The 18,760-nt window shown below is 31.7% G+C and overlaps 1 long non-coding RNA gene across 1 annotated transcript; it reads left to right on the top strand.

Moving 5' to 3' along the window:
- The first annotated feature begins 14,489 nt into the window (after positions 1 to 14,489).
- On the top strand, positions 14,490 to 15,741 carry LOC125037536. The gene is made up of 3 exons (XR_007115978.1): positions 14,490 to 14,599; positions 14,901 to 14,968; positions 15,462 to 15,741. It is a non-coding gene; the product is annotated as an uncharacterized LOC125037536 (long non-coding RNA).
- Positions 15,742 to 18,760: the final 3,019 nt, after the last annotated feature.

Raw genomic sequence — 18,760 nt, 5'->3', positions numbered from 1 at the left:
CCACCTCCCCCTCGCTGCCCGTACCCCCCTCCGTGCATCGACTTCTTCGACGACAAGATCCCCGTAAGTATTTCCGGCTCATCTTCGCTCCTTGTCCGCTCGCCTCGGAGACTTCGCTCACTTCAGTATTGCTATTTTAAGGGTGTCAAACCCATAATTCAAGAATACTTATTAGCCTGCGAATGTATTGTTATGAAAAGTAAGCCATGAGAGATTAAACATTCATAACTAAACATCATTTCATAATGGTAAGTTTCATCTTATAAATAAAATAAACTTTGCATAAAGGCACGTAATATAAGCGCAGCCAAGCTGGGTCTGAGTTTGGATTAGATGAACTGAGGGAATGTCATATTTATTTAGTGTTTCTGAATTTGTATATTTGACTTGGCATGTTTTTCTTCGATTGGGCTAATTCATGGTAGTTAACAATTCTTTGCAAGCAGTTAAGAACAACTACAGTGAAGAAAAAATCCAGAAAGTTATGAATGATTGAATAATTTCCAACTCATTACGAGAAATACGTAATTCTGATGAAACAAAGTTTCTCGACGTCAAAAGCACATCTTTCTTCCTGAAACAATGTCCAGCTCATTTCGAGATATTCCTCTTTCTCTCCTTCCATGTAGCTGTAAGTAGTAATGCTAGCTATCACTAACACACCCTCCCTCCCCCTTTGCAGTTCTGCTACAGTGACCACCAGTGTCCACCGGGCCAGAAATGCTGCACAGACGCCTGTTCCCAAAGGAAAGTTTGTTTGCCCGTCTGAGCCATGCCCCAGCGAGTGCATGGCTGCTTGACTCAAACTCTGAATCGACTGTTGAGGAACTACGTGCTTGGCCATTTTATCTTTTTCTTGCTTTTTCTGTTGGCTTAACAACTCTAATCTGAAATGCACAATATGATCAATAAATTTGGAATGGAATTTTGTTTACATTTTCCCATTGGAATGGCTTATTGGCATCAAACATTGTGGTACACGCACCCATGGAACATTTTCGAGAGGAACATGGATACGAAGTCAGTTTCTGACCGAGTACGAAATCTATTACATAAACCATGTATATATTCATACACATATACATATACATATACATATGTACCTATATTCATATACGTATATATACATGCATACAAACATACAAGTATATGCAAATACATATATAAATATATATACACACATGTATGAAAATTTTCATAAATAAATATATATACTTGTATATACTGACACATGTATGTGAATATGTATGTATATACATGTTTATATATATAAATATATATATATATGGATAAATATATAGATATGTATGAATATCTATATATCTATTTATCTTTTTATTCATCCATTAACATACATACATGCATACATATAAATTTATATATATACATATATTTATGTGTTTATAAATATTTGTATGTATGTATATATACACACACGATGTGTGTATATGGATAAATATAAACACACACACACACACACACACATATATATATATACATATATATATATATATATATATATATATATATATATATGCCTGAGTACATATATAAATATTTAAATAAATAAATAATTAGATTAATGAATATATATATAAACACAAATTTAAATATGTGTATTATATATATCCTTAAATATATATCTATATATTTATTTATGTATATTTATGTTTTTGTATATATATATGCATATATTTAAAGGCATATATATACACATATATATGCATAAGTATATATGTATCTATAAATATCCATGCATATATGTATGCATGTGTATACATACTTTATATATATATGTATACATACATGTTTATATGTATATGATATATATATATACATATACAAAGCTAGATAGGTATAAATATATACATATACACACAATATGTATATGTATATACATATATATGTATATGTATATACATATATATGTATATGTATATACATATATTAGTATATATATTCACATATATATATACATATATACACACGTGTGTGTGTGTGTGTGTGTGTGTGTGTGCATAAATATACATATATACATGTACATACAAATATATATACATATTTATATGAATATATATGTATGACTGTATATGTATATAGATATATATATATACAAAATACACATATACATATGTATATATCTATATAAATGTGTATATAAAAATATGTGTATATATACACATTTTCATATACATATATATGTATATAAATATATATACATATCTATACATATATATTCATGTATAATACATTAATATTTGAATATATCTACACATTGTGCATGTGTGTGTATGTGCATATGTATAGATACATATACATAAAGATATACATAGATAAATAAATAACTATGCATATGTATATGCACATATCTATCTATATATATAAACACAATGTATATGTATATACATATAAATATATATGAATACATATATGTATAGATAGGTATATGTATATATATATGTAAATGAATAGATAATTAAGTAAATGAAGGAACATATAAACAATATATATACTGAGTTATATATTTATATATACACCTAGATAACTCTATATATACTTATATACATATCCATATATAGATAGAGAGATCTGTACACATATATACACCATTACTGTTGTTATCATCGTTTTTTTGTTTTGTTTTTTGCATTATATATAGATGTATATATAGACGGGTAGATGTATAGATATGTCAAAATAACTGTGATTAGCAACAGCATTGACGGTTCACCTTCGCGCTGTTGCCAGTGGCTATGCGGCAATTGGACGCACTTTGGAAGCATATAAAAAGCCCGTTTTCTGCCTGCAATAACAGTTCAGCCTGTAGCCTTCTTGTAGACACACAATATTCCGATTCTACAAGATGGTTGGTTGCTCTCGAAGATGGCACTATCTTTATCCATTACTTATTTTCGATTTTGTCGACCTATTTATCTTTTTAGTGAATTCTCTAAGGCTTCATTAAGGAATCGTGTACCTGGATAAATTCAATCTTTTTCATTTGCCTTTGAAGTACGTTCTGTATTTGTCTATCTTCTTTTTGTTTATACGTGATCTTATTATGAATTTGCATTACAGCAGCGCCTTCGCTTTGTTGTCCTTCTCGCTGCCTGCTTCGTGGTAGTCATGGCGAGCCAGAATTGCACCCGTTACTGCCAGACTCCTGGGCAGACTGACCTGTGCTGTGGTGAGTGACCTGTGACCTTTGTGTTGCATAGGTGGGCAAATTTATATTTATATAAGAAGAGTAGGTATACTATGCTTAATTTAAGGAGTAAGACGATGGGTTCGATTATTTTGTAGTGAGAGATAAATAGACATATAGATAACTAGTTCTCAAATAGATAAATGATTATGAAGTATGTGAACTTGAATACACTAGTAGAGGCACATCGTATTGAGCTACAAATAATATTCATCGATAAAACTTTTTTTCCTCTTTTTTCCTTCTCACTCTCGCCAATTAATTTCCAACCAAATCAATTCTCCAACAGATCCCCCACCTCCCCCTCGCTGCCCCTACCCCCCTCCGTGCATCGACTTCTTCGACGAAAAGATCCCCGTAAGTATTTCCGGCTCCTCTTCGCTCCTCTATTTTCAGGGTGTCAGAACCATAATTCAAGAAGACTCATTAGCCTGCGAATGTATTGTCATGATGAAAAGTAATGCAAGAGAGATTGAACATTCATAAACATCATTTCGTAATGGAAGGTAGAATAATCTTTAGATACAGGCACGTAATATAATAGCAGCTCAAGGTGGGTCTGAGTTTGGATTAGATGAACTGCGGGTCATGATCTATTTACTGTTTCTATAATATGAATATTTGGTTTGGTAAGAACGGAGTAAAGCGAGCCATATCTCACGCACCTTCCCTCCTCCTTTGCAGTTCTGCTACAGCGACCACCAGTGTCCACCGGGTCAGAAATGCTGCACAGATGCCTGTTCCCAAAGGAAAGTTTGTTTGCCCGTCTGAGCCATGCCCCGCCGAGTGCATGGTCGCATGGCACAAGCTCTGGACCGACTGTGGAGAAACTGCATGCTTTGTTCTCTTATTTCTTTCTTCATTTTGCTTTTCATTCGTTCCTTTAACATTTTCCTTGTGGACGCCACCAACATCTTTCTTCTGTTGGCTTAACATCTCTGAAATTCACAAGAGTGCCCTTTGACCAATAAATTTGGAATGGAATTTTGTTTGTATTTCTGTTTCCCTTAGAATGGCTTACGTACATCAAGCATTGTCATACATACACGTACCAATGGAATATTTTCGAGAGAAACGTGTGTACGAAGCCAGTTTCTGATCCGGTACAAAATCATATACATACACTATGTATGTATTTATACACATACATATACAGGTCTACCTATACTTATATACGTATAAGTTTATATACAAATATATGCAAACATGTATAAATATAAATATACATATGTATGCAAATATATATAAATAGATATATATGCATACATATATATACAGACACATGTATATGTTTATGCATGCTTAGACATAATTGATATATATGGATGAATATGTAAATATATATTTATCTCTTCATTCATTAACATATATACATGAATACATATATATATAAATGTACATTTTATGTGTGTTTATATATCTATATATATGTATATATACACACGATATGTATGTATATGTATAAATGTGTATACATATATATATTTATGTGTATATATGTCTATGTATATGTCTATATACACAAACGCACACATATATATGCCTGTGTGTATATGTATGTATGTATGTAAACAAATAAATTAATTAATAAGTATACACAAGTTTAAATGTGTGTATTCATATATATCCATATATATATTTATGTATCTTTATATCTTTGCATATACATTTATGTATATTTATATCTTTGCATATATATATTTTTGTATGTTTATATCTTTGCATATATATACATATATATATATATATATATATATATATATATATATAAAGGCATATATATACATATATCAATGTGTATATGTATATATACATATTTATACATATAAATATGCATATGTATATACATATTTTATCTGTATGTATACATATACACATACGTAATGTATATGATATATACACATATATAAATAGGTAGATAGCTAGGAAGATAGATATACAAAAACACAATATATGTAAATATATGCAAATATATATGTATGTATGTATATATATATATATATATATATATATATATACATGTGTGTATATATATGTATATATATATATATATATATAAACAAACATATATCTATATATGTGTTTGTGTTTGTATACATATGTGCATATACAAATGTATGCATACATATATATACATACAAACACACACACACATGCATATATATATATATATATATATATATATATATATATATATATATATATGTATGCGCGTGTATGTATGTGTTTGTGCATAAATATACATATATATTTCTATATTCATATATACATACTTATATATTAATTTAAATGTGTATTGACATATCTATACATATGTGTATATAAACATGTGTGTATATATACAAACATTTTTATATACATATATATGTATACGTTTAAAAATATATACACACACATATATATATAAAAAATCATAAATAACACATATTTTTGAATATATACATTTTATATATGTATATATATATGTATATATACATTTTATATATGTATATATATGTATATACATATATATATATATGTGTGTGTGTGTACATATGTTTAGATACATATACATAAATATATATATATACATATGAAAATAGCTATACATATATTTGTATATATGCATATATCTTTACATATAAATCTGTATGATATCTAGATACATATATAGATCTGTACACATATTTACCATTACTGTTATCATTCTTGGCATTATAGATATATGTATAGATAGATAGACTGGTAGATATATAGATATGTCAGTGAATGTGTGTCTTTTATGCATGTATATGTATTCCTGCATGCAAGTGCGAGATGAACAGAAATATAGACCTATAGATACGTAGATATCAAATAGATAAGTGATTATGAAGTACATGGACAAGAATACTGAGCTACAACAAATAATATTCATCTGTAAACGTTTTTCCCCATTTTCCTTCTTATTCCCTCCAATTCCTCTCCAACAGATCCCCCACCTCCCCCTAGCTGCCCCTACCCCCCTCCGTGCATCGACTTCGACGGCAAGATCCCCGTAAGTATTCCCGGCTCATCTTCGCTCCTTGTCCGCTCGCCTCGGAGATTTCGCTCGCTCCAGCTGCCATGAGGTGGATTTTTTACTTTAATTGATTTTCATTTTCAAGTTATGCATGAGGGATTGAACATTCATAATGGTAAGTTTCATTTCATAAGTAGAATAAACTTTACATGCAGGCACGTAATATAATAGCAGGCCAATGGCAGTCTGCGTTTGGATTAGATGAACTGAGGTTCTCATGACACTTATTTAGTGTTTCTGTATAAGAATATTTGGCTTATTATGTTTTTCCTCCGGTTAAGCAAATTCATATTAATTAATGATGCCTTGCAGGCAGTGAAGAAGAAGAAGAAAAAAAGAAATCCTGAAAAGCTCTGAATGAGATTGAATAATTTCCAACTCATTATGATGAATACGCCATTCTGATGAAAAAAAGTTTCTCGACGTCAAAAGCACATTTTTCTTCCTGAAATAATTTCAAGCTCATTTCGGGATATTCCTCTTCCTCTCCTTCCGTGTAGCTGTACGGAGTAAGGCGGACCATCTCTCACGCACCCTCCCTCCCCCTTTGCAGTTCTGCTACAGCGACCATCAGTGTCCACTGGGCCAGAAATGCTGCACAGACGCCTGCTCCCAAAGGAAAGTTTGTTTGCTCGTCTGAGCCATGCCCCAGCGAGTGCATGGCCGCATGACACAAGCTCTGGACCGACTGTTGAGGAACTGCGTGCTTGGCCATTTTATCTCTTTCTTTCTTTTGCTTCTCATTCGTTACTTTGGCATTTTCCCTGTGGACGCCACCAACATCTTTCTTCTGTTGGCTTAACAACTCTAATCTTAAATGCACAAGAGTGCCTTTTGACCAATAAATTTGGAGTTGTTTGGATTTCCCCCCCCCCCCCCCCTTGGAATGGCTCACGTGCATTAAACATTGATACAAAAACGCATTTCCAAAGGAACATCTGTACTAAGCCAGTTTCTGACCGGCTACGAAATCTAATACATACACCATGTATATATTTATACACATGTACATATACATGTCTACCTATGCTTATATACGTATATATACATATATACAAACATATATACATACATGTATAAACAGACACATGTATGTGAAAATGTATGTATATACATATTTAAATATACATATGGATAAATATATAAATATATATATATGTATCTATATGTCTACTTATATTTTTATTCATTCATTAACATACATGTATAAATAAATAAAATAAAAAAAATATATATACATATAGATACACATTGTGTGTGTTTATATATGTGTATATGAAAAAATATAAACACACATACATAAATATATATATATATATATATGTATATATATGTATTTAAATGAATAATTGAATAGATAAATAAATATATATGCACAAATTTTAATGTATGCATTATATATATCCATAAATATCTGTCTATATATATTTATGTATATATTTTTGCATATATATACAAACATATATATATATAAAGGTATATATACATATATATATAAAGGTATATATACATATATATAAAGGTATATATATATATATATATATATATATATATATATATATATATATATGCTTAAGTATATATGTAACTATACGAATTCATACATATATATATATATATATATATGCATATATAAACATAATTTATAAATATATATGTATAAATACATGTTAATATGTATATGATATATATACATATATAAATAGCTAGATAGATAGAAACATATATATACACACACAATATAGATGTATATATATATATATATATATATATATGCATATGTATATGTATATGTACTTAAATATAATTTTATATATAAACATATATACATATATGCACACGTGTGAGTGTGTACATAAATACACATGTATACATGTACATTAATAAATATACATATTTATATATATATGTATGATTGTGTACATATACAGATAAATGTATATGTATATAGATATATATACATAATAGATATATACATATGTATACATCTATATATGTGTAAATAAAAATATGTGTAGATATAAGCACATTTTTATATACATGTACATGTGTATGTATTTAAATATATATACATATCTATACATATATATTCATACATAATACATTAATATTTTGATATATACACACATATTGCATGTGTCTGTGTATATGTGTATATATATTTCTACTGTATATATGTATATATATATATATATATATATATATATATATATATATATATATATATATATATATATATATATGCATGTGCGTGTGTACATATGTATATATACACATACATATATATATATATATATATATATATATATATATATATATATATAAATAACTATGCATATATTTGTAGATATACACATATATATCCATATAAAGACACGCAATGTATATGTATATACATATAAATATATATGAATACATAAATGTATATATATGTATATGTATATATGTATGCAAATGAATGAATAAATAAGTAAATGACGGAACGTATAAATAATATATATATATATATATATATATATATATATATATATCCAAATGTATATGTTTGTATATGTGCATATGTATATTTATATATACTGAGGTATACATTTATATATACCTAGATATATATCTATATATACTTATACACATATTAATATATAGATAGATCTGTACACATATAATATATACCATTACTGTTGTTATCATCGTTTTCTTGGTATTATAGATAGATGTATAGACTGGTAAACAGGTAGATATATAGATTTGTCAGAGAGTGTGTGTGTCTTCTGTCCATGTTTATGTATCTTTGTATGTGATACTATCAAAATACCTGCGGTTAGCAACAGCATTGACGGTTCACCTTCGCGCTGTTGCCAGTGGCTATGCGGCAATTGGACGCACTTTGGGGGCATATAAAGAGCCAGTTTCCTTCCTACAATAACACTTGAGCCTGCAGCCTTCTTGTAGACAAATAACATTCCGATTCTACGCGATGGTTGGTTGCTCACGAAGATGGCATTATATTTATCCATTACTTATTTTCGATTTTGTCGATCTATTTAGCTTAATTTAGGCTTTATAAAGGAATCGTGTACCTGAAAAAACTTCAATCTTTTTAATTTGCCTATGAAGTAAGGACACATATATCCCGTTCTGTATTTGTTTTTCTATCTTCTTTTTTTTTATAAGTGATCTTAATATGACTTTGCATTGCAGTTGCGCCTTCGCTTTGTTGTCCTTCTCGCTGCCTGCTTCGTGGTAGTCATGGCGAGCCAGAATTGCACCCGTTACTGCCAGACTCCTGAGCAGACTGACCTGTGTTGTGGTGAGTGACCTGTGACCTTTGACCTTTGTGTTTTATAGGTGGGCAAGTTACATTTATATAATCAGGGCAGGTATATCATGTTTACTTTAAGAAGTAAGACGATATGTTCGATTATTTTGTAGTGAGAGATGAATAGACATATATATAAATAGATAAGTAGATTTAAAATAAATAAGTGATTATGAAGTAGATGGACATTAATACATTTGTAGGGGAACATCGTTTTGAGCTACAACAAATAATATCCGTCGGTAAAACTTTTTTTTTTTTTTTTTAACTTGTTTTCCTTTTTTTTTATTCCTTTTGATTCCCTCCAATTCATTTCCATCAAATTCATTCTCCAACAGATCCCCCACCTCCCCCTAGCTGCCCCTACCCCCCTCCGTGCATCGACTTCGACGGCAAGATCCCCGTAAGTATTTCCGGCTCATCTTCGCTTTTTTTTTTATAATTCAAGAAGACTCATTAGCCTGCGAATGTATTGTCATGATGAAAAGTAATGCAAGAGAGATTGAACATTCATAAACATCATTTCGTAACGGTAGGTAGAATAATCTTTAGATACAGGCACGTAATATAATAGCAGACCAACTGAGGGATTCATGAGAATTTTTTTTATTGCTTTTATATATAAATGTTTGGCTTGGTTTTTTTTTTTTCGATTGAGCAAATCATGGTACTTGGTGATTCCTTGCATTCAGTTAAAACATCTGCTGTAAAGAAAACAGTTTTCTGAAAATAAGATTGAATAATTTCCAACTCATTACGAGAAATACGTCATTCTGATGAAGCATGGTTTCTCGACGTCAAACGCGCATCTTTCCTGAAATTCCTCTTCCTTTCCTTACATGTAGCTGTACGGAGTAAAGCGAGCCATCTCTCACGCACCCTCCCTTCTCCTTTGCAGTTCTGCTACAGTGACGACCAGTGTCCAGTGGGCCAGAAATGCTGCACAGACGCCTGTTCCCAAAGGAAAGTTTGTTTTCCCGTCTGAGTCATGTCGAGTGCATGGCGGCATGACACAAACTCTGGACCGACTGTTGAGGAACTGCGTGCTTGTCCATTTTATTTCTTTCTTGGTTTTGCTTTTCATTGTTTTTTTGTTTTTTAAATCTTCTGTTGGTTTAACATCTCTGCTCTGAAATTTACAAGAGTGCCCTTTGACCAATAAATTTAGCATGGAATTTTGTCTGTATTTCTGTTTCCTTTGAAATGTATTACGTGCGTCAAACATTGTCATACATACACGTACCTATTGAACATTTTTGAGAAACACATGTGTACTAAGCCAGTTTCTGACCGGGTGCGAAATCTAATACATACATCATGTATATATTTATACACATATACATTTACATATGTACCTATACTTATATACGTGCATATACAAGTATATATATACATGTATATATCTATACACATATCTACATATACATGTGTACCCATACTCATATACGTATATATACCAAAATATATACATCTATACAAATATATACATATAAGTATATATACATATATACAGAAATATGTATATTTATATGTATGTATATACATATTTAAATATATATATTGATAACTATATAAATATGTAAATATATCTATACATCTATTTATTAATTCATTAACATACATGCATACGTATAAATATATATATACATGTATATATACATATATATGCACATTGTGTGCATATATACAAATATATGTATATACATATTATTTGTATATACATGTATATATACACAGACTGTGTGTATATGTGTATATATACAAACACACACACACACATATATATGCTATGTGTATATGTATGTATGTAAATTAATAAATAAATAGATACATAAATATATATACACAAATTCAAATGTGTATCTATTTATGTCCATATATATCTAAAATTCCTCTTCCTATTCTTCCATGGCAGTTAATGATTCCTTACATAATGTTAAAAACTACAACAGTGAAGAAAAATAGGTTCCTAAAAAGCTATGAATGAGAGTGAATAATTTCCAGATCTCTCTTCTGTTTGTTTAACATCTTTTCTCTGAAATTCACAAGAGTGCCATTTTGACCAGTAACTTTGGAATGGAATTTTGTTTGTATTTCTGTTTCCCTTGCAGCGGCTTACGTGCATCAAACATTGTCATATATACACGTACTTATGGAACATTTTCGAGAGACACATATGTACTAAGCCAGTTTCTGATCGGGTCCGAAATCTAATACATGTTTACATATGTATATATATGTACTTGTATACGTATGTATGTATACAAATATATATATTTACATTTATGTACCAGTATATATATATATATTTATGCAAATATATATACATATATATACATATATAGATAAGTATGTATAAATATATATATATTCATATATGTACAAACATGTATGTATATATACATATATAGATAAATATATATGAATATATATATGTACATATATGCACATATCTATTTATTCATTTACATACATGCATGCATATAAATATATGTATGCATGTATTTATATATAAAAATATGTATATAAGTATATATATACACACAGTGTATATATATGTATACACACATATATGTATATATATAGTTGTATGGAAATGAATATATATACATATACACATTTACATGTATATGTATATGTACATGAAAAAATATATGCATATATATATCGATATAGATATTTGTATATATACATATATATTCATACATATATATACACATATGTATATGTATATATATATACACACAAACATATGTATATGTATGTATACATATAGGCATATATACACATGTAAGTGTGCAGATAGATAGATGTGTGTATATATATATATATATATATATATATATATATATATATATATATATGTTTATCTATATATGCATATATATATATGCATATGTTTATATATGCATATACGCACATTTATATATACATATACACATATTCAGGTATGTGTAGTTATACACATATATATGTCATTTAAAAAAAATCAACTTGCAACAGTTCACATATGCAATAGATCATTTATGTAGTTCCCCATCAAGTGAGGTCACCGACAAGGTTGTGTCACCTGACCTCTTCAATGTGTACTCTCAAGTTATTCTGCAGGAAAATGAAGATCGTCAGGAGGGAATCGTTATCAGTGGTTGTAAGAACAATAATATTCGTTATTCATATGATACAGTTCTCATTGGCACATCTGTAAATTACCAAAAGCTTTCTAATATTGTTGTGGAAGCCAGTGAACGCCTTGGCCTCCCTATCAATAGCAAGAAAACATGGTAGTTTCAAAGTCGACGAACCCACCAACTTGAGAAATGGAAATCTAACAGGTGTCCTCCGTCAATTATTTAGGAGCTCTTGTCACCTCAGATGCTCGTTGCAATGAAATCAGACGCTGAATCGGACTATCAAAAGATGCATTCTCCAACCTCCGGAACATCCTGGCAGAACGCTAGTGCTCAATACAAATGGAAATCAGATTCATTAATATCGTCGTATGGTTGACTCTCCTATCAGGTCGCGATTCCTGGACAATGGCGGCTAAATACCAGCGCAATATAGTGGCTGCAGAGATGTGGTTCTACCGCAGGATGTTGCGCCCCCCTTACACAAACCGAGTGTCCAATGAAAAGATCCTCAGAAAAATCGGACAGGGACGCAAGTTTCTAAAATTGAACCGAGCGTGACAACTCAGATTCCTCGGACATGCAGTCCATTAAGACACATTAGAAAACCTAAGCTTAAGTGGTAAATAGACTGAAAACAAGATCGAGGTGCACCGAGAAAAACATTCCTTGACAATTTTTGTATACAAACACTTCGATGCCTCTGGGACAGAGCCCGACTACATGAAACATGGCGCCAAGTAGTTCGTTAAATACCGCTTCGGTGATGGCTCAGAAAGTAAGAAGTTATATATATATATATACATATATTCATATAAATCTGGGTGTATATGCATATATATATATATATGTGTGTGTATGAATGTGAATATATATATATATATTTTTATTTATATATACATACATACATATGAAAAATATATATATATATATATATAAGTATATATATACTTATATATTATATATATGAATATACATATATATACACACATTGTATATGTATGTACATATGTATATATAGATATACGTATATATGCATGATATATCTAGATAAATATACATGTATTTATATATATATATACATATATATATAAAAATTTAAATGTGTATATATATACACATAGATTTAAATGTGTATATATGCACATATATATAAATATATATGAATATGTATATATATTCAAATATACACATATATGTATACATATATACATGTATAGAGAGATAGATAGGTACATATATATATATATATATATATATATATATATATACACACATGCGCACACACACACACACACACACACACACACACACACACCATGACTGTTATCATCGTTCTCTTGGCATTATAGATAGATGGATAGATAGATACGTAGACAGGTAGATGTGTATGCATATGTATTTCCTGTATGTATACATGCATGAAGACGTTTGACTATCAAAATACCTGCGGTTAGCAACGGCATTGACGGTTCACCTTCGCGCTGTTGCCAATGTTGCAACTAGGCGCTTTTTTGGGGCATATAAAGAGCCAGTTTCCTTCCTCCAATAATACTTGAGCTTGTAGCCTTCTTGTAGACAAATAACATTCCGATTCTACAAGATTGTTGGTTGCTCTCGAAGATGACATTATCTTTATCCATTACTTATTTTCGATTTTGTCGATCTATTTATCTTTTTAGTGAATTCTCTAAGGCTTCATTAAGGAATCGTGTACCTGAATAACTTCGATCTTTTTCATTTACCTTTGAAGTACGGACACAATGTGCATAAGAAATTTTAACATGAATTTGCATTACAGTTGCGCCTTCGCTTTGTTGCCCTTCTCGCTGCCTGCTTCGTGGTAGTCATGGCGAGCCAGAATTGCACCCGTTACTGCCAGACTCCTGGGCAGACTGACCTGTGCTGTGGTGAGTGACCTTTGTGTGGCATAGGTGGGTAAAGAGTTATATAGGAAAGGCCTTTACACTAAGGAGTGAGACGATAGGTTTGGTTACTTTTATATTTAGTGAGAGACGAATAGATAGACACATAGACATATAGATAAGTCGATCTCAAATAGATAAGTGATTTTGAAGTATATGAGCATGAAAACATATAGAGATATATCGTACTGAGCTACAGCAAATATTTATCTGTAAAAAGTTTTTACACCCTTTTTTTCTCTTGATACCCTCCAATTCATATCTAACCAAAATTATTTTCTAACAGATCCCCCACCTCCCCCTCGCTGCCCCTACCCCCCTCCGTGCATCGACTTCTTCGACGACAAGATCCCCGTAAGTATTTCCGGCTCCTTTTCGCTCCTTGTCCGCTCGCCTCGGAGACTTCGCTCACCTCAGCATTGCTATTTTAAGGGTGTCAAACCCATAATTCAAGAATACTTATTAGCCTGCGAAAGTATCGTTATGAAAAGTAAAACATGAGAGATTAAACATACATAACTAAACATCATTTCATAATGGTAAGTTTCATTTCATAAGTAGAATAAACTTTGCATACCGGCACGTAATATAAGAGCAGCCGAAACTGCGTCTGAGTTTGGATTAGATGAACTTATGGAATGCCATATTTATTTAGTGTTTCTGAATATGGATATTTGACTTGGTATGGTTTTCTTCGATTGAGCAAATTCATAGTAGTTAGTGATTCCTTGCAGGCAGTTAAGAACAAATACAGAAATACGTCACTCTGATGAAGCAAAGTTTCTCGAATGTAGCTGTACGTAGTAAAGCGAGCCATGACTCACGCACCCTCCGTCCTCCTTTGCAGTTCTGCTACAGTGACCACCAGTGTCCACTGGGCCAGAAATGCTGCACAGACGCCTGTTCCCAAAGGAAAGTTTGTTTGCCCGTCTGAGCCATGCCCCGCCGAGTGCATGGCCGCAGGACACAAGCTCTGGACCGACTGTTGAGGAACCGCGTGCTTGGCCATTTTATCGTTTTCTTGCTTGTGCTTCTCATTCGTTTCTTTGTTATTTTCCCTGTGGACGCCACCAAGACCTTTCTTCTGTTGGCTTAACAACTCTAATCTTAAATGCACAATATGATCAATAAATTTGGAATGGAATTTTGTTTACATTTTCCCATTGGAATGGCTTACGTGCATCAAACATTGTGATACACGCACCTATGGAACATTTTCGAGAGGAACATGTATACGAAGTCAGTTTCTGACCGAGTACGAAATCTAAATCATACACCATGTATATATTCATACACATATACATATACATATGTACCTATATTTATATACGTTTATATACAAGTATATGTACATGCATACAAACATACATATATATGCAAACACATATATTAATATATATACACATGTATGAAAATATTCATAAATAAATATATATACTTGTATATACTGACACATGTATGGGAATATGTATGTATATACATGTTTAGATATATATATGGATAAATATATAAATATGTATGAATATCTATATATCTATTTATCTTTTTATTCATTCATTATCATACATACATGCATATATATATATATATATATATATATATATATATATATATATATATAGATACACATTATGTGTGAGTTTATATGTGTTCATAAATATTTGCATATATGTACATATACACACACGATGTGTGTATATGGATAAATATAAACACACAGATATATATATATATATATATATATATATATATATATATATATCGCTGAGTGTATATATTCATTTAAATGAATAAATAAATAGATGAATGAATATATATAAATAAACTCAAATTTAAATGTGTTTATTATATATAGCCATATATATATCTATAAATATATATACAAAATGCATATATACATATGTATATATCTATATTAATGTATATATGAAAATATGTGTATATATACATTTTCATATACATATATATATATGTATATGTATATAAAAAATATACATATCTATACATATATATTCATATATAATACATGAATATTTGAATTTATCTACACATTGTGCATGTGTGTGTATGTATATATATTTATACTGTATATATGTATAGATATATGTGTGTATACGTATATATATACACATATGTATGCATATATATAAATATATATATGTGTGTGTGTGTATATGTGTTTCGTTTCATAATCATTGGCAGATCATCCGTGGCATCCCAAAGAATCATATTTGGGATGTGGTTAGGAGCCATAAAATAAGCAAAGTAAAGTTTTATCTTTGCTCTCATCTATTTATCCATCTAACTAGGAAAGTTATCTTTGCCATTTGTTCAGTATGTCTAAACTTCTGCTAGACATATTCTGCATATGCCATGAACTACCAGTTTCAATGATAAACGCCTTCTGCATAAACCAATGCTGCCAGCGGCTTCACCGTAACCCTGGCACGGGGAGCTCATAGGGTACTATCCTTGAACCCCAGAGTGCACACACAAATTACCTGCATGGGAGTGTGTGATTTATGCATACACACATCATGCAGATTTGCATATATTGGGGAAGTCAAACCTAGATACGGTAGTGGGGGAGTCTGTCCTATGGATGATGGTGAACTGAGATCCACTAATAATGATTAGATAAACAACTACTCCCCTGGGAAAGGGTCACCCAGTAAACTACATATGTGTATGTATATATATATATATATATATATATGTGTGTGTGTGTGTGTGTGTGTGTGTGTAGACACACACACACACACTTGCAAGCAATGCGACCTTCAGAAAAAATAATACAAGAGAACATCACTTTACCAGGTTGTAGAAGCACGGGTTGTAGAAGCTCCGTTTGCTATTCATTTTGCTGACAGGTGAGTGCATGCGTGTATATGCATGTGTGTGTGTGAGGAAAAAGGTGGCAACGACTGTGAGCGTGTGTGTATCTCTACATATATATGTATTTCTACATGTATACATGCATAAAGACATTATACTATCAGAATACCTGCGGTCAGCAACATCATTGATGGCTCATCTTCGTGCTGTTACCAATTTCTATGCGGTACCTGGACGCACTTTGGGGGCATATAAAAATCCCATTTCCTGCCTGCAATAACAGTCACATGGTCAAACCAAGCAGATACAATACAACTGAGTACGGACATAGAGCAGCATTATCAAACCCTATCTTACAGCATGCTTTGCAAGCTCCTTGGCTAACACCGTTTGATCGAATGGTAACCTTACTTTACCGAGTGCTTAAATTTGACAAAGTGACATACAGACAGCTCTGTCAAGCCACCGAGGTCTGCCGCGACCTTGACCAGGCTAATCTGTCTGTGACTCTGCCACTGCTCGTTGCTTAACCTACAGGCTCTGAATGGTTTGCCTATCCACGGCTTTCATCACTTCGATTCAGACTCCAGTAATCAAATACACTCTGACCTCTATCTCTACCACTAAATTCTCACCTCTCTTCTTGTACTCTTCCTGTCCTGACAGTCCTGTGTCGATGAGATTGTCACAAGTGAGCTCTATGGCTATGTTACCACCCTCGTGGATGCTGGGCCAGCTCCAGTGCCACAGCACAATCCTAGATGGAAAATAGATCAGGCCTGCCTTAGCAGAGCTGTGGCAATGGGTCTGGCAAGCTACTTGCTGCTCAGCCCCGAGGTGCACATACCACGACCCTTAATCAGAGGCAAACAGACTGGTGCACGTGTTCTCTGTGAGAACAAGCAGCAACAGTCTGCCAGCTGAACTAAGGACAAACCAAGAATGCCCAGACTTGCTCATATCAGACAGAGAGCAGCCAAATAACTCTCTCTGAGGGAACTAAGAAAAACATATAAAAACAGTTCTCACTCAGCCTTGGGCTAGGACTGGCAGGTTAGCTTGCATTCCTGGAACTCATTAACTCCTGGGAAACATTTCACTCTATTCCAAAGTTGGAAGATGGCTGAAATAGTTCCCATCCCAAAACCAAAGGAGCCAGGGAAGTACCGTCCCATTTCTCTCCTCATCTGTCTGGGCAAGACAACTGAGATGATGGTACTAAACCAATTGAAAATGGGACCCCATATGAACACCTCCATGGGTTCACAAGGGACATGAGCACAGCGCACAGCATAGGCACGCTGCAAAGCA

This window comes from Penaeus chinensis, chromosome 23 (genome assembly GCF_019202785.1).
Source record: "Penaeus chinensis breed Huanghai No. 1 chromosome 23, ASM1920278v2, whole genome shotgun sequence".
Lineage (NCBI taxonomy): Eukaryota > Metazoa > Arthropoda > Malacostraca > Decapoda > Penaeidae > Penaeus > Penaeus chinensis.
The sequence above is the reverse complement of the archived record's forward strand: the minus strand, read 5'-3'. Positions and strand labels throughout refer to the sequence as shown.